Below are 20,288 nucleotides of genomic sequence, written 5' to 3' on the forward strand. Positions count from 1 at the left end.
CCACACTTCGTCTTCCTGACTTAAACGGGCCCGTATAGCTTACACTTCCAAGGTCTTGCTATCAAGATTCTTTCAATGTGTTGATTAAAGTGATAAGCTGTATCGATGTGTTCTAACATATAAATTGGCAGGTAATAATCCTCCTTGTGTAGGTCATTTCTGTGCATGTTTGAGGTGACCTTTTAGAGTAAAGATCATCCATGATGCTGAGCATTTCAGGCTAGAAGGGAAGTTAGTGCTTCATGTCAGTTCCACCATCTATAGGACATCAGCCAACTAGAAACACAGCAATGATTCTCTCTTCGTGTGTCCACAGTCACTGCACCCAGGCGAACATGAGGTTTAGACAATTCTCCCACTTCGACATTTCTTAAATCCTTTGTCTTCCATTCCACTAGCTTCCTTTTCACCAAAGAACTCAACACCCCTTTCCCTAATACCTGGTAGCCGCCTCTCTGGATCTTATTACCTGGGTCCTTCTGGTCATCAGTTCTGTTAGGGAGGCTCATCACGCAAATCGCGTTGTGTCATGTCCTTGTTAAAAATTGTTCAGTGGCTCTCACCACCTGAAATAAATTTTTATGAAAGGAATTTTCATGCCATGCAGGGCTTTTATCATTTGGCCCCTTTTCCCACCATAAAGCCCCAAACTTTATGCTACAGGAGTTTCTAATTATCTGCAGTCTCCAAAGCACAACTCACCTCAGCAGTACCATCTTTTCTCTGAAATAGTCAACCTGATTTAGTTACCAGGAAAACCTTACTCTTCTTTCAAATCTTAGATTAATGTTGCCTATTTTGTGACACTCTATGTTGCTCTTACAAATCAACCTAATACCTTTGGCCATTTTCCCACATCATCTGGTATATCTTACCTATTATTGTTAGTGTCTTTTTTCATTTTTAATTTGTATGACTATCCTCCTACTAAACTAAACTGCATATTTTTTGAAGATGGGGGTTGTTGTCATCATTGTGTTATTAGGTACTAGCATAGTCATATCACATATTAGGAGCTCGATAAAAATTTGTTGAATATACGAGTGCATAAAGGCCCTGGGCTACCATTCACATCATAGTTGGATATACTTATTGCTAGCTCATTTCTTAATCAACCCATGTGACTGTTTTTACTACCCAGGAATCTAGGGAAAAACTCACTATATATTACCTGGTGCCACCAGCTCCTATTCTTAACAGTTAGTTTGAAGGACCCACAGAAAGTTAAAGTGATAAAGGAAATATTACAGTGTACAGATGATGTGTTGTGAAATTGTGCACCTGAAACCTGTATAATTTTGTTAACCAGTGTCACCACAGTAAATTCAATAAAAAAAAAAAAAGGAAACAATTATACTACTGTGCTAGAGAAACATCAATATCATCTAATATATATCATTTAACATTATCTAATACATAGTATTTCTAATACTTAATATTACCTAGTACTCTGTTTCCTTGGGAATTTTCTGAAAACTTTACATGGGTTAATTCAATTCATCTGCAGGTGCTATAATTATCCTCATTTTATAAATGAGGTCATTGAGACACAGAAGTTTTGTAGGTTGCCAAAGATGTCACAGAAAGTAAGTGAAGGAGCAGGGATTCAAGCAAGCAGTGTAGCTTAAAGGTCTGTTTCCCAACACAGCACTATATCACTTTATAATTGACTATAGTGTCACAAGACTTCGATTCAGCTTCTTTCTAGGCTTGTCTGATGAACAGTTGGTAAGTCCACCAGGAGTTATTTGCAAGAGAAATTTTTTAGCCTGAAAAAATATTAGGGAAAAGATTTCTATTTAGGTGCCTGGGAGAATTATAAACCACTGTAGAACATAGCATGTTGCCTGTCTTAGGTAATAATTTCCCCACAGGGGCAATGAACTGTGCCTGAGGCATAAGGGGAGAGGAACTCCAGGCTGAATATAAAAAGCTGTTTTTACAAGAGGCACAGGCATAACCAGCTCTCAGAACTCCAGATGACAAATTAGGGAGATTAGCATTTTTCTCACTTTGTGCAGAGCACAGCAAGGACTTGGCCTCTCTATAGGATAGGTCTGTGCTTCTAAAACTTTCACACACATTGGATACACCTGTCATTGTTAACATGCAGATTCTGATTCAGTAGGTCTGGGGTCGGCCTGAGATTCTGTGAATTCATCCCCAAGTAATCAGCAAAAGCAATCAATAAAAACATACCTTTTATAAACTTTAAATTATTTCATAAAAGCAAACATCTAAATCACTAAGATAATGACAGAATTGTGTCTTAAGAGATCTCACAATACTTTGAGGTATAACAACCAAAAATTAAAGTTATTGGTTATTGTTCAATTCAGTAATAGAAGGCAATCATTATATCTCCTGGGCAGAGGCATTGATTTAGAGATCAAATCATTTACAACTGTATTATAAAGCCTACGTTTGGAAGACTCATTATGTTTTTCTCTTCTTTCTTATTCACATAATAAGGTGAGACAATATTTTTTCTTTTGTTAAACAAAGATCATAAATACTTATCCTACAGTGACAACTTTATGACCAGTCATAATGAGCCACAGTCAGCAAGAGTTGAATGTGGTATGATTTAATTCAAAAAATTCTCTGAATAGTAGCTATTATCATTAGTTCAGGAAGCACAATGCCAATTAACCTTCATGACCTAAATGGAAAAGGGGTACAAGTTACATTCAACTGCTAGAACAATGCACAAGACTGTACTAGATGGTTACAGGAGGGAAAAAAAGATATTAGAAAGGAAAAAAACACACATCATAATTGCCAGAGTCAAATGACAACACAACATATGTTTATACAAGACTCTTTACATAATGGTCATCTCACAAGCAGTAAATAAATATTTCTGCTCCCTCTTTCTCAGCAGTAATTCATTATTAAGAGAGTAATGCAGATATTTACCTTGGGCCTACTTCTGAAAATCCCTAATAATAGACTGCTGAGTTTTTGCACAAATCAGGCAATCCGAATATGCCATGTTAGGATGCTGGCAAGTAAACTGCACTGCTAAAGAAGTCTTTACCTAATATCTCCTTTTCCAGCCTGGCAACGTGGCTCAGTGGCTGAGTACCGACCTAGGATCCAGGAGATCGCGGTTCAATTCCCAGTGAAGGCACCTGCCCGGGTTTCAGGCTCCATCCCCAGTCGGGGGTGTGCAGGAGGCAGCCGATCAATGACTCTCTCATCATTGATGTTTCTCTCTCTCTCTCCCTCTCCCTTCTTCTCTCTCAAATCAATAAAGACATATTAAAAAAAAAATAAAATAAAATGAGAAATAAAATCAATAAAACCTCCTGTTCCAGGTCCCAGCCGGACCTTTGGTCTTTCTTTTCACAGTAGAAAAATAAATGTTAATACTGTTATCCTTACCTCAGGGAATGGATAGGACACACTCATTCATTCTTTATTTCTCCCTTGGGTTTCTTGCCCATAGATACTCTTTAGTGCAGAGACCCTTATCTATGGTAAATAGTTCACCTTAAAAACAACCAGTCTCCAACAATAGTCTGGAGACAATAAGAGAGATGAGAGAAGATAAAAACACAGGAGAATAGGTGGGTGGAAGTGTGGCATAAGTGAGAGTAAACTGAAAGGTAAGAAATGAAGTGACTCCATTTCTTGAGGTGCAAGAAATGGGAGATTGAAAAATAATGAAACCATTAAAAATGTAAGGGCTACTATTAGGGAAAGATTCTCCAGGACCTTGTGGCTGTTGATTTGTCTTCCTGATGTAATAAATCTGAGTTCATTAAAACTCTTGTTGCACCAATCTTGTTACCCAAAAAGATTAGGAAGTATTCTCCTTAATGTTTTCATCACGCACATATTTGTATATATATTTGTGTTTGATGATTATGACCTTAGATAATTTTGTAGGAAAAAATATATCCGATATAAGTTGGACAAATTCACAAAGACAAACAAACATGAGGCTATCAAAGCAATTTATTCACACAGAATTTGTATATGATCTTTGTCATTTATCCAAAGCAATATAGTAAAATGTTCCCTAATCACTATTTCTGTTTGTCAGTTCTGTTTATGCACCTTAAAGTCCTTATGTGTATGTCCATTTCTGACAGAGTACACATTCTTCTTTTATTGACATTGTGGTATTCCATATGGTTTACCCTCATTTTGTTGGGTTGCTGCCGTGACCAACCTAAAAATGGAGACAAATTTCATGTTCAGCTCAGAACTATCGGTCCCCTTAATATCAGCTAGTACAAGCTTTGTCAAAGAAAACTGACACCTTGCCCTCCCTCCATTAGTGTGAGCAATGCATCAGAACCCATGTCAGAGAAAATGAATTTTAGTCCCTCAAATAAATCAATAAAAAATAAATAAATAACCTTCTCTCCAAAACAGTCACCCCCATCTCCACTTAGTTACAGTTCCCTAAATAAAGGACACCTTGAGCTTTTCCTTAACCTTCTCCCAAGGAAAGAAAAACATTTTTCCCCTGATGTAGGGGGCTTGTCTCTGAAAATCTATGGCAAGCCTTGTTAATATAATAATAGTTCCATCAATAGTCTTGTTATTCTCGTGGATTTTTTCCCCTTAAAACTATGAGATGTTTTTGTTTGGTGAGCCACTACCTCCCTTGTCAAATTTTTTGCAAGTAATTTTTTTAATGTTTTTCTTCTATATCTGAGTCTTACTTGACATTTATTATTTTAGACAATGCTTTTGTGGGTGAGTTAGGGTTACAAAATACATATAGACACTTGGATTTGTCATATGTTGTGTTAAAATTATAAGGGCGATTGCAGTCTATTATGCTAGAAAGTTACTTGCAAGAATATTCAGAAGACAACCACTTCTCACTAAACCCACAGCTGGCTCCCTGGTTCTTTTGTCAGCATCTCTTGTGTGGATTATTGCAAACTCCCCCTGAATGGTGGCCCTGAGTTGTTCATGATCCACAACAATCTATTTTCAGCACAGCATCCATCCCTTGTGGTCATGTGAAAATGTGAGATTAATGCCACTTCTTTGCTCAAAATTTTCTCAATAAGTCCTCACTCAATGGCAGTGAAGTCCAAAAGCATTAGAGAGAAGAAAAGGCACACACAAGAGTTGTCACTGTGCTGGGCACCTAGTAAGGGCTCCATAAATAACAATTACGATGATGATGACGATGAATGATAATGATTAGCTCTATGATTCTGGGAATACTTGGTTTGATTTGGTCTCTTAAAATACAAAAATCAAGACAAAAAGCTTTCTGCCTAGTTTTAAAAGAGCTTTGACAACTAAAATTGGTTAGCAGGAGAAGGCTCAGTCTCAGAAGTTTATTAGCATTTTCCTGCCATCCTATGTTCACAGGGCAGTCCATTTCAAGTCTGTAACTAATCTCCTTCTCTATCTTCTTTATTATAATTCTCCTTCCTTTATATACTGTCAAAGTAAATGATCTTTTGAAACAAAGGATTCTTCTTTCATCTGTTCCATTTTCAAGCTGTACAGTTTAGACATACAGGCAAACAGTTGACCTTCCCAAGGCTTTAATTCTCAGTGGCAACTGCAGCTTCAGTCTTCTGTTACCAAATCATTTCACTTTTTTCGTGTGTTTTTTTTCTTTTTGTTAATCCTCACCTGAGGATACTTTTTCCACTGCTTTTTCAGGGAGAAAGAGAGATAGAAACACTGATGTGAGAGAGCTACATCGATCGGTTGCCTCCCCTATGTACCCCAATTGGGGTGGGGAGCACACCCGGCAACTCAGTTACCTACCCTGGACCGCAAATCGAACCTGTGACCCTTCGGTCTGAGGTCCAAGGCTTTAACCACTGATCACACTGTCCAGGTGTTAATACACCTTCTACTTCCATGGTTTTCATTTCAACAATAACAAACAACTGCCCTTTCTATATTATTGGATGTTACTTATATATACCTGTTCATTCTCGTTGTCATCTTTAATTGCATGCTTTCCCACTTTTGCTGCATTGCTTAAAGCATCATTCCCTAGAGAGCTGGACATAATTGTATCAGCAATTTAGTGATATTAGTTTTAGTTCATCAAGGAAGTTTGAGAATGCAAATGTCAACATGATTGAAAGTATTCTTACTATTCTGAAATGAACTTGATCGAAAGATCACAGTGATTCTGAGGTGCACCATACAAGGCTTTGTCTTAGATATAGTCCATATCAAATTTTCTATTGAATTATGCAAATTAAAATTTCAATATCAGATTTTAAAAACTGATCTCAGAGCTTGAAATATGTAAATGGCTCATTTTTTTTTCAACAATTTTGCTCAAAACAATTTGAATATACACCCCAAAATAAAAGTTACCTTGTTTTCGCCCAGACAAATGAAGATTTGAAAGGGCACAAAAATTGTTTTGCTTTTAAAAAAAAACTTTAGTGACATTAATATTGATCTTATTTGTACTTTGAATATTTCATTGTGCTTTGAGCTTACTACAAAAAGATTTATTGGTAGATGCGTTTCTTTTAAAAGTGCTTGCTGTTTGAAAATAATTATTGAATTCAAAGATTGAGTGGACTTATATGCATTGGCTTATAATCATGCTAGAATCACTTCTGTAGAAAAAGTTTTTAAGAGAAAATGAAAAGTAAGATATTGAATAATTCTTTGATACATTATTTCTTTTTAATAAAAGCATCATTACAATCTAAATATTTACATAGAAGTACCTCAAAAATTCAAAACATAGGGGATAAGTGACATTTTGCTTTTGGAAAGAGGATATTATTTAATTTACAAGTGTGTGCGAAAATTGCCATCTTTTTATAGGCCATTTTCATGGGAAATGCAATATCACATTTCTTGCTGTTTTATAAGTTGTTATCCAAATAAGCGTGTGGAAATATTCAAAGTTTACCTTGGGAGGCGTCGCGGTGGCGGGGATGCTGTGCTGCTGACAGGGAGGCCGCCGAGCAAAGCTCCCCGAGCCCGGCTGCGCCGGTCGCCACGCGCAGAGCAGGCAGAACTGGTGAAGCCATCCACGGTCTGCCCTGCTGTCCTTTGCGAAAGTGCATGTGAGAAATTGTTTTTATTTTCTTTTTTTAGAGAACATTATACTTGTCACATTAATCCATATTGTTATCTGGAGTCTAATTACTTTATTTTCATTGCTTTATAGGGTTCAATTGTATAAACTCACTACAATTTATTTTCCTTTCTACTGTTAAAAGATATTTGGGTCCTTTTGCTTTTTCAATATTGTGAGAATGGTACTGTGAATATTCTTTTACGTGTTTAAAGGTGTAAATGTTCCTGGATTTCTCTAGTGTACATAGGGAGGACTGAAAATGCTGACTACAGATGTAGGTGCCTTTATCTTTAATACATAAGGCTATATTTTCCTACAAGCTTTTCAATATAAAAATAAATAAAATAATTGTTCTTCATATCCATTTGCCTGCAAGGTGAATTCAAATTCTCAGCCCATTTAAAATACAATCTAAGGTCATTTAAGTCACATATTTCTGTTTAATTTTTCTTTCTCTTTTTGGTTTGGCCATGCTTTTATGTATGATTTTTTTAAAAATAATTTATTTAAATTTTACAATTTTATTGTATTTGGAAACGACTTCAGATTTTTGTGGATGAGAATCTAAAAAGCAGAAAAATTAGCAAAGTAAAAAATGAATAAATACATAAGGAAACAGAAGAGGTACATTTTTTATAATTGATATTATGAAGAAAAAAATATTAATTTAAGCATAAATCAAAAGCCACCTCTCTTAATTATGGCTACACAGGTTTTTTTCCTCCTAAAAATCTTACTTAACATTATGGGTAAAATCTGACTCAGAGGTATACTCTTTTCTTCAAGTCATTTTAGAAATCTTAAAACTTCTGTAGAACCAACAAAAATGTAATTGGTGATTTACCTGGAGGTTTGTGTGGAATCCTACACATTTGGTATTTTCTAAGGATGGAGAGAGAGCATAGGGGACATATTCTGACAATTTCCTGTTGAACCAGAATTTTGGGAATATCTCTCTGTTCCAATTGTTAAATTCTATTTAGAATGGTCATGGTCTCCAAGGCAGACACACACAAAAATGCTCTCATATGATCCCATCTCCTGATGTTAATGACTTTATGTAATCCCTACCCTTGAGTGTCCACAGGACCTGTACCTGCTTAAATAGAATGAATGTGGCAAAGGTGACGGGATTTAGATAGTTACATGAATATGATATATAAAATTGTGGCACCTGTCTTTCTTTTGCTAGCTTTGAGAAAGCAAGCTGCCATGAATCTTACAGCCACAAGGAAAGGCATACTTCTTATCTCAATCATATTACTTCTGAGCAGTAGGGTTATTATAATGCATAACTTAATTATTATTCAAAGATAAGCAGGCCCATGTATTTCTAACCTAGGGGTGGGAGAGCAAGAGTCAGTTTAATTAGACTTTATCAGGAAATAGCACTCAGCAACTATATTGCATATTTAATGTTAGAAGCACCATTGTGTTGGATATGAATGGAATGGATATGAATGGAATGCAGATTAAAGAGAAGCTTAATGGGCTTTTATCTAAAGCCTTCTGCAGGATGGTTGGAACAGTAATTGCACACCATTATTTCCTGAGGAATGTGTTTTCTTGTACCATAGTTCCAGAAGAGAATCTGATATAATTCGATACCAAATATATCCTCGCTGGCATGGGACCCTTTGATGGGTGACTATGGAAAAGATTTGGCAAATATGTAAAGTGTCAGTTGTTTTCTGAAAAGAATTACAGTCAAACAATCAAGCCACAATGGGAAATAAAGTGTTTGAACCATTAAGATTGTTTATAGGCCTGGTCTAGACTGGAGTCCCTGAATTTTCTTCATTGTAATCAATTTTCTCTTATAGACTATGATGAAATTATTTTATGAACTGTGTTTAATTTATAGGTATATATAAAGTAGTTTTCCTAATGCACTAAATATCAGCAGAGTATTTTATCTATTTTCTATATCCCCTTACTACTTACATATTATTTTGAAATTCCTTATATATGTGAGTGCAACATCTCAAATAGAAAGTGTCCTCTTTGTCTTTTCTCTCAAAACAAGAGCATAATTTTCACATTTCAAACTTTCTGGGAATGTGTATAAACACACACATATGAAAATATATTTAAGTCTTTTATTATTTTAAACTATGATCTAGTTATTTTTCAAGCATTGAATAGGCATGAATTCTAACACTAATTAATGAAAGTACTTGGCTTAGTGTTCTGGCAATTTAAACTTTTTTAAAAACCTCTTTGAGACTGAGTTTGACTGACTTTTTTTGTTTCTTTTTATTGTCAGGATTCTTAGTATCGTTTCTCTTTTGGGTTTTGCCAAGTCAGCAGTAAGCATACACAGTACTCAGTAAGTCCAGGAGTGAATTTCTTCCAAGAGAGCCTCAAAGTTAAGAATTTTTCTGAGCCTGGCTGGTGTGGCTCAGCAGTTGAGCATCAACCTAGGATCCAGGCGACTGGGGTTCGATTCCCAGTCAGGGCACATGCCCAGGTTGCGGGCGAGATCCCCAGGGGAAGGCCTGCAGGAGGCAGCTGATCAATGGCTCTCTCATCATTGATGTTTCTATCTCTCTTTCTTACTCTCTTTTCCTCTCTCTGAAATCAATATATTTTTTTAAAAAGAATTTTTTTCTGAGAGAAAATTAAAAGTAAGCCTGATAATAAGGCTAAAATATCTTCTATGTTTATTTAATTTTTCCCTAGATGTAAATTAGTTTTATAGTGAGACTGAATGGAGTTTCACATATGTCTTAACTTAACCAACCTACTCAGAAAATATACTGTTACTGTTGTTCCAGATATTGATTAGGGTGGTCAATTCAATTTCTGTGGACATTCTAAATGATCTGTATGACTTTGGATACAGCAAGATATATACCACTGATAAGATTTGATTTCTCTTTCCATAGATGTGAGAAATTAACTATAAATTAAAATTGTAGAACAACAACTCTGATTTGTATCTCATCACACAGTCCCAGGGATGTAAATTTATGGGGATTATCTATTATGAATATAAATCCACATCGCTGGGTCATTATGCTGAACCCTAGGTTGAAGGAAAGGGTCAATGTATATACATGCATTTCTTTTTATTTGTATGCAAGTAATTATTAGAAAAAACATTTTGTTGCATACATTTAAAATTCTAATTATTTAACCACTGAATCTTTAATTATTAAATGTCAAATCATGGAAAATCTATATTATTATTTCAGGTGATTCTATATGCCAACATGGGGTATTGCTTTTTTTAAAATTCTATATTGGATTAAAGATGAATAGGAGTTAATACTTTGAAACATATTTCTGATACAAAATCATCTCTTGATTACCAAGTCCAGTATCAAAATTGTTATATTTTTACTTTTTTGCTCCTTCATAGTTTGCATTTTACCACCTTTTTAAAAAAATCAGCTTAATGCTCTTGAATGTAACAGGAGAAGGAAAGAGAGGAAATAAACTTTTAAGTAAGACTTTCCTTTGGGAATGCTTAGGTAATTTGAAGTGCTTGATTGCAGTGGTTGAGAAAAGAGACATTTTTGTGAAGGTCTAATGAGATCTAAAAAGATCTGAAATTATTGGTTGTTGTGGGAAATTGTTGTCTTTCCTTTTTCAGGTAAGAGGGATGACACAGAATGATTTTCTTGCCTTCCAGAAGTGAAATATTGCATTCAATTAATGCATCTATATTAACCTTTGCAGTTATAATATTTTTGTTTTTTCTCATATTTCTTAGGTATTCAATTTTATTCATATTTTTCTATAACATTTTTAAGTCTCAAAAAATATTTTTCTGAGGAATGTGAGCTATAAACAAAGTTTAATAAAAGATAGATTGGTTTTAATGAAATGAAAATTGTGGAGTTCACTTATGTCTAGTGTATACTGGAAGAGTGAACTTTCTAATGTACATATCTGATCCCAACATCCTTTTAAAATCTTTAAAAGTTGTCTTCATAGATACCCAACTATCTTCTGTGGGTAATAAAATTCTTTATGAATGGGCCCCTACTTGCCTAATTATTTCCCAAATTAATCCACTTCTCACATCCCATGGTTTAGTCTTCCTGAAGTACTTAAATTTGTAAAACATATTATTGTTTCCAAACTCCATGAATCTATATATATGCTGCTTCCTTTATGTCTCCACCTTTTATTATCTATGTAATTTCTTCAAATCTCTGAAGACACAATCCTAATATACCCTTACTGCAAAACACTTTTCAAGATCTTACTTTTTTAACCCTACCCCAACCTCAAATTAAATATGAGTTGTATCACCTTCTTTCTGGGTACACTTATAGAATCTTCTGCAGTTATATTTCAGAACACTCAGATCATAATTTGGGAGGAAAGGGAGGTGGAGGGAGGTAGATAAATGGTGATGGAAGAAGACTTGCTGTGGGATGGTGAACACACAATACAATATAGAGATGATGTACTACAGAATTGTAGCCCTGAAACCTATATAATTTCATTAACCAATGTCACCCCAATAAATTCAACTAAAAATTAATAAATATTTTTAAAACACAACAAAGGACAATAGGTTGTGCAGAGTCTACACGTGGTACAAATTGACTCCATCATTCCCAAGTAAGAGCTCCACTTATATAAAACGCATGCATGTTTGACAATTTGGAAAGTATTAGTAGATGTACAAGGTTAGATTTAGGACACTGAAATTTTGGATGTTATTTTCAATCTATTTCTTGAAACTGTTTTGTTTCCCTTTTGTTTTTTTCTCTATGAAGAACTGTAAAATAAAACCTGGTCAGACATTTGTTCAGAGACAATGATAAAAATAGATTCCTAAGAGAATAATTAAGTAGTTCTGGTTAAATATGTTTCTTCGCATATTTTTTTTAAAAAAATTTAATTTAATAATTAAAAAAAAGCTTGTTCTTATGTTTAAATCTACATTAAAATATCCTAGATTTGAGGAAGAAATGTTTTGTTCAAATTAAATTTTCTTTATCTAAAAAGGAATAAGAGTTTGGTGAAGTAATCAGGAAAATGACCCCCAAAGAAGTCCACGTGTTTATCTATAGAACCAATGACTAGATTACCTTACTTGGCAAAAGGGACTGGTATGTGTGATTAGATTAAGAACCTTGAGATGGAGGTATTATTTTTTATTGTCTCCGTGGGTCCAATGTATTCACAATGGTCCTTAACAGTGGAAGAGAAAGGTAGAAGAGTCACAACCAGATGTGACTATGGAAAGAAGACACAGACAGATTCAACTTTGCTGGCTTTGTTGATGGAAGGAGGGGGCAATGAACCAAAGAATGGGGATGGTCTCTGGAAACTGGAAAGAAATGCAATGAATTTTCTTCTAAAGCCTCCAGGGGGGAAAAAAATACAGTCCTGGTGACATATTTGTTTTAGCCAAGTGAGACCTATGTTGGACTTCTATCTACACACTGTAAGACAATAAATGTACTACTTATGCTGCTAATTTGTGGTAATTTGTAAAAACAGTGATAGAGAACTAATGCAGTTGTTAGTCTTTCTTCTCAAAGTGGCAGATTAAATATAAGCATTTATCTCTACTGCTTCCAAAAACACTAAAATAATAGTAGAGAAATGTTCAAGGCTTAGCAGAGCAAAGACACCAAGAAAGGAGACAGTAACAAAATAAAACTCCTTTAAGGGTGAAACTGACAGCACTACAATCATAGTAGGAGACTTTAACACCCCACTGACATCACTGGAGAGATCTAGACAAAAAAAAATCAGCAAGGACACAGAGATCCTAAATGACACACTAGATCAGATGGGATTAACTGACATTTACAAAACATTCCACCCCAAAGACACAGAATATACATTCTTCTCAAGTACACATGGGACATTTTCAAAGATAGACGGCATGTTAAGACACAATCCAAGTCTCTACAAGTTCAAGAAGATTGAAATCACAGCAAGCATCTTCTCAGATCACAATGGCATGAAATCAGAAATCAACTACAATAAAAACACTCAAACACATTCAAACATATGGAGGCTAAATAACATGTTATTAAACAATGAATGAGTTACCAAAGAGATCAAGGAAGAAAACAAAAACTTCTTGGAAAAAAATGAAAATGAACACACAACAACCCAAAATCAATGGAACACAATGAAAGCACTTCTGAGAGGGAAATTCATAGTACTACAGGCTTACCTCAAAAAACAGGAAAAACTTCTAATAAATTATCTAACCCTACAACTTAAAGACTTAGAAAGAGAACAAGAAAAGCACAGAATAAGTAGGAGGAAGGAAATAGTAAAGATCAGAATGGAAATAATTGCCACAGAGACTGAAAAAACAATACAAAGATCAATAAAACCAAGAGCTGGTTCTTTGAAAAGATAAATAAGATTGATGCACCTTTAGCCAGACTTACCAAGAAACAAAGAGAGAGAACCCAAACAAGTAAAATCAGAAATGAAAGAGGTGATGTTACTGACCCAGCAGAAATACAAAGGATCATAAGAAAATACTACGAGCAACTACATGCCAATAAACTACAACATGGGTAAAATGGACAAATTCCTAGAACATACAATCTTTCAAAGCTGAATCAGAAAGAACAGAAAACCTGAATAGGCCAATAACAACTAATAAAATAGAAGAGGTAATCAAAAAACTCCCAGCAACAAAAGTTCCGGACCAGATGGATTTACAGGGGAGGTTTACGAAACATTCAAAGAAGTGACACCAATTCTCCTCAAACTAATCCAGAAAGTTCAAGAGGAGGGAAGACTCCCAAGCTCTTTTTATGAGACCAGCATTATCCTAATACTAAAACCAATTAAATACACTACAAAGAAAGAAAATTACAGACCCAAATCCCTAATGAACATAGATGCTAAAATCCTCAACAAAATGTTAACAGATCAGATCCAGCAATACATTAAAAAGATCATACATCATGACCAAGTGAAATTTATCCTGGGAATGCAAGGCAGGTACAATATTTGCAAATCAATAAATTTGATACATCACATAAACAAAATGAAAGACAAAAATCATATGATCATGTCAACAGATGTAGAAAAAGCATTCACCAAAATCCAGCACCAATTTCTGGTAAAAACTCTCATCAAAGTGGGAATAGAGGGAACATATCTCAACATAATAAAGTCCATATATGACACACCTATAGCCAACATCATACTCAATGGGCAAAAACTAAAACCATTTCCCTTAAAAACAAGAACAAGACAGGGATGTCCACTTTCATCACTCTTATTCAACATAGTACAGGAAGTCCTTGCCACAGCCATCAGACAGGAAGAAAACATAAAAGGTATCCACATTGGAAAGGAGGAAGTAAAACTGTCATTATTTGCAGATGACATGATATTGAACATAGAAAACCCTAAAGACTCCATCAAAGTACTACTAGATTTGATAAATGAATTCGGCAAGGTAGCAGGATACAAAATCAACATCCAAAAATTGACTGCATTTTTATACACCAACAAAGAACTAACAGAAAGAGAAACTAAAAACAAATACCATTTACCATTGCAACTAAAAAAAAATATACCTAGCCATAAACTTAACCAAGGATGTAAAAGACCTGTGCTCAGAAAACTACAGGACACTGAAAAAAAAAAAAAATAGAGAAAGATGTAAACAAGTGGAAGAATATACCATGTTCACGGATTGAAAGAATTAATATCATTAAAATGTCCATACTACCCAAAGCAATCTATAGACTCAATACAATTCCTATTAAAACACAAACAACATATTCCTCAGAGCTAGAACAAATATTCCAAAAATTTATATGGAACCAAAAAAGACCCTGAATAGCCCCAGTCATCTTGAGAAAGAACAGAGTTGGAGGGATCACTTTTCCTGGATATCAAACTGTACTACACAGCCATTGTAATCAAAACACCCTGGTATTAGTACAACAACAGACATATAGATCAATGGAACAGAACAGAGACCTCAGAAATCGACCCATGCCATTATGGCCCATAAATATTTGACAAAGGAGGCAAGAGCATCCAATGGAATAAAGACAGTCTTTTCAATAAATGGTGCTGGGAAAATTGGACAGGTACCTGCAAAAAAATGGAACTAGACCACCAACTTTCGCCATACACAAGAATAAACTCAAAGTGGATAAAAGACTTAAATGTAAGTCATGAAACCATAAAAATCCTGGAAGAAAACATAGGTAGAAAAGTCACAGACATCTCACATGGAATTTTCACTGATACATCTCCTAAAGCAACGGAAACAAAGGAAAAAATAAACAAATGGGACCACATCAAACTAAAAAGCTTTTGCACAGCAAAAGAAAACAGTCTCAAAATACAAAGGAACCCCACAGTATGTAAGAACATATTTGCCAAGGATGTATCTGATAAGGGGCTAATTTCCAAAGGGTACAAAGAACTCATACAACTCAACAAGAGGAAGATAATCCAATTAAAAAGTGGGCAAAGGACCTGAATAGACACTTCTCCAAAGAGGAGGTACAGATGGCCAAGAGGAATATGAAAAAATCCTTGATGTCGCTAATCATCAGAGGGATGCAAATTAAAACCATAATGAGGCATCACTTCACACCTGTCAGAATGGCTCCATCAATAAATCAACAAATGACACGTGCTGGTGAGGATGTGGAAAAATGGGAGCCCTGGTACACTGCCTGTGGAATGCAAACTGATGCAGCCACTGTGGAAAGCAGTATGGAGGTTCCTCAAAAAATTAAAAATAGAACTGCATTTTGACCCAGTGATCTCACCTCTAGGAACTATTCTAAGAATCCTGAAACACTATTCAGAAAACAGATATGCACCCCATGTTCATAACAGCATAATTTACAATAGATAATATCTGGAAACAGCCCAAGTGCCCATCACAAATGAGTGGATAAAAAAGCCGTGGTACATTTACACTGTAAAATACTATGCAGCTGTAAAGAAGAAAGATCTCGTACCCTTTGGGACAGTATGGATGGACCTGTAGAATATTATGCTAAGCGAAATAAGCCAGGCAGAGAAAGACAAATATCACATGATCTCGCTTATATGTGGAATCTAAAGAGCATAATAAACTGATGAACAGAATAGATTCAATGACATGGAAGCATAGATGAGACTGACGAATGTCAGAGGGAAGGTGGGGGTGGGTAGGTGGGTGGGGAGAGATTAACCAAAGAATTTATGTGCATATATGCACAACCCATAGACATAGACAATAGTGTGGTGAAGGCTTGGGGTGGGGAGTGGGTGGGGGGTGGAAGGGTTAATGGGGTAAAAAGGGGACATCTGTAATATTTTCAACAATAAAGATAAATTAAAAAACAACAACGAAGTAAAATAAGATGAACATGTCCCATAAAACAGGGGTTCTACACCAAGAATGACGTAAATGGAATTCCCCAGCATGATGATAAAGGGAGATCCCAACACGACAGGAAACTGATCAAAATGCATGGGTTCAATTGTTATAGCACTTAATAAAAATATGGATGATTGACCTTATTAGAGCATAATATAACAACATTGGAAATTCACGGTAGGGGGGATGTGGTGGAGGTGTAGTGGGTAGCAAGAGTTGAAAACAAAGCAAAATTGGATTATCTATCTCAGTTAAAAGCAAATAGATAATGTCCCCAAATGAAAAATCCAGCAGAAGCAATTCAAGAATGGTTAGGGATTTACATGGAAATAACAACAGAACCACCCAAGAGGGCAGGGACTTCCTATGTTTGTATATTTAATTTAATTGAAAACAGACTAAAAGGCCTATCTGAGAATTAGTTTTTTCCAGTTTATACTGGGATAATCTCTACCCTAGAGAGCTGTTGTGAAGATTGAAATAATGTGTGCAAATCACCATGCAAGTGACTGACACTCAGAACTGGGAAAGGATAAGCAGGAGTTATCAATGAGATTCTTAGTAAGCAGTGGGGAGAGAATGGGACCTACCACAATGGGTCTATACCACCCATTGATCATACATAGCCCAATTATTCTGAGACAGCCACGATTTCAAGACAATTTTTCAAGTAAGAAAATCAGAATTTGGAAAAAAAAACAAAAACATTCTACTAAATAATGAGGACCAATTCCTTTGAACTCCTTTTAGCCAGAAGCTGCAAGAACTTGGTTTTTTAAATTAATTCCAAGAGGTACCAGGGAGTTGGACATATTACATATCACAGAACTGGACTGATCCAAAGTTAGAAATATGCTTTTTCTATGAAACCCTTTCAAAAGAAGCAAATGAACACTTCTTTTAAAAAGATGAACTAATATTCAAACAAAAATAGGAAAAGTATGTGTTTGTCTGTTGTACTTACTGTGGTTTTCAAAACACTGGCTCAGCAAAGAAGATATTCATCCAAAAAATACAGAACTCAAATAATATGCAGTAAATTCAGGTTCCATATTGCTAAAGTGTCTCAATAATAAGGAGCCAAAATAAAAATTAACTTCCAGAATTGAAATGTGATGGATTAAATCATTACCTTTTAAGAGTTAAGAGTCTTATGAGAAGCACACTGAATCAAGAAATATGAGTAATTAACTGCTGGAAAGTGGAGAAATGATGGCCACACTTTAAAAATTAAACCCAATAGTGTGTTGAAAGTTTAATATCATTTTTTATAAAACTGGAGTTGCAGTATTGAATACATGAGTTTATATTTTTGTAACTTAAATGACCTTGTACTTTTAAATAATTATAAATTGCATGCCAGACAATGCAATTAGTTTGATGCTAATTTGAATATATACTGAAGTAGGGATCACAGATATAGTGTGCAGCCAAGGTGAACTCTCTTTATAGTATAGAATGGTAGAAAATTTCATAATACAAATAGCATGTAAGACACCTTCCCCAAAATCTCACTCTTCCTCCCATAGAAATAATCCATTATGGTTCCATCTTGTCTAGACAAAGTGGCTCTTGAATAATCAGACAACTAAATACTTTTTTATTGTATTTAAACCCATATCTGAATGAATTTAGAATACCATAAGAATTTTTTTCTGAAATAATTAATGATAAAATATCCTTATTTTTCATTTGGTAAGTATTTACAAAAGCATATTCACATATTGCCAAAAAGGATGCATAATATTTAAACTGAAGATAATCATTATTAAAATAATTGTATTTCTTTTATTTACATCATTTTGATAAATAGAATGAAATATTTATCATGACAGGAGCTATACCATGAAAATCCCATAAAAAGGGATTAGTTTGCAGTTGTTAAATAATTATTCAGTTCAATGAACACATTACATTTTGCTTTCCAAAAGTCACCATATTTGTTGGCAAAAGTTTTCTTGGCTTAAGTCAAATTTTACTTTTTTTTTATTTGAGCTCATACAAGTTCCTGAAGTGGAAATAGCAGAGGTTTATTTTCTTATTCCGTCAATAAAATGCATAACTTTTCACTGCTGAGAAGACATGTCACGTACAGATTGAATAAATGTTAACCAAAATCACTCCGATAAGAAGTCCTCCAGGCTGAATAATATGAAACTGAGATGATTTTGTTTGGAATGATCAGTGTCAAAAAGAAAATCAACAAAAGGAGAAGAAAAGCAATTCTTTTATTTTTATCCAAATATATTAGACTTTATAGTTAGTTTCAACAAAAACATAAAGTAACGATATAATATACCATCCAAACCAAGACGCGCTATGAGTGAAAGGGAGCGCTGTTAATGACACAGGTACAACAGGAAAAGCTGGACCCCCCGGGGAAACTGGAACCTGTGATCAACTTAGTAATAGGGCTTAAACTGCAATTACATGCAGAAATCATACCTTTCCCACGCATCTGTAGTAAAAATAAAGAAATAGCATTCACTAAGAAATAGTAATTTTGGCAAGAGTGGTTGTTCTTTCCCATCACCCAAGTCTCTGTTTAAATACCACCACCCCCAAACCAGTCACCTCTTCTAAAATAATCATTATTTCATCCAGTCATTTTTTCATTTTACCCCGTTTTCCTTCCCTTAACTAATGTTTTGACTATCAGCACTCATTTCGTTTGTTTCCTGTCTGTCTCACAATGCCCCTCCCCATTCTCCTAGTACACAGTGCTCAAGTGGGCAGTGACCTCTTCTGACTTAGTCATGCCCAAGTCCCCCAGGAGCTAGAAATGCCTAGGACATAAAAGACATGCAAAAAATAATTTGTTAAATAAACTAATGAAAACATCTGGAGAGTTTATTTTGGGGCCCATATTCTACTTGGTACCGAAGACAAAATAATCTCCAGATTAAATTATGGCTCTATTTAGTTTTAAGTGTTTGGACTAAATGATATATGCCGTTTCTTCCACTGATGATAAATACACTATGACCCCTGGACTCCCTTCTCTTTCTGCTACTGTTTCATTTCCTATATCCAGCAAAAAAAGAAAGTTTGGAGATTAAGGGGTATGGCAACCAGCTGGACTCACAGTGGATGGATGTTCAAGGTTGATCATTTTGCCAGTAACAATTCCCTGGTATATGTTTGCACCTACAGAATTTGGTTGATACAGAGGTAGCCAGAAGGTATTATTGTAGTCAATGATAGAATTGTTGATGTAATAATTTTCCAATAAGGAAATTATCACAAGATTGCTAAAAATGGGAAATGATGAGTGCCCAAACCAGCCATTAAGGATTTGCATGTTAATGAGGAGAAAAAGATTAATTATGGGCAGACTTAGACTGCAGTGTTCAAAAAGTTTTATAGGAAAATCCATTATATTCTGATAAAGAGCACTTGTAAATTTTCATTAAAATCTCTGCATTCCAAATCTTTATTTTGTAGGTGTTCTACTGAGCAATAATTTTGATTCCCTAATGAATCATAAATATAAAATCTTAAGGCTAAAAAAAAGTACTGCTAAAATTATTTTGGTAGGCCAGGGATCCAATATACCAATAAAATCAGTGTTTAACCAACCAAACAATAACACCAAAAAAACCCCCAAAATAAAAAAAAGGATGGGTAAAATATCTTCATCAAACTTTAAATTCTCTCAAGTATATACAAAACATTCCTCCTAACCTGAGTGACAGGTGTGGGATGGGACAGGTTACCCAAGTGAGGAAATAAAGTCTGTCCTATCACAACAAACACCACCAACAAAACAAAGGTACAAGGAAAGAGACTCGGAGGGAACACTTTGTAACCTGTATGCATGTCTACCTGATGTGCTATACACCTGAAACTAATACAAAATAGTGCTGAATGCAAACTGTAATTGAAAAATAAAATTTTAAAGAA

The sequence above is a fragment of the Miniopterus schreibersii genome (assembly GCF_964146895.1).
Source record: "Miniopterus schreibersii genome assembly, chromosome: 7".
Lineage (NCBI taxonomy): Eukaryota > Metazoa > Chordata > Mammalia > Chiroptera > Miniopteridae > Miniopterus > Miniopterus schreibersii.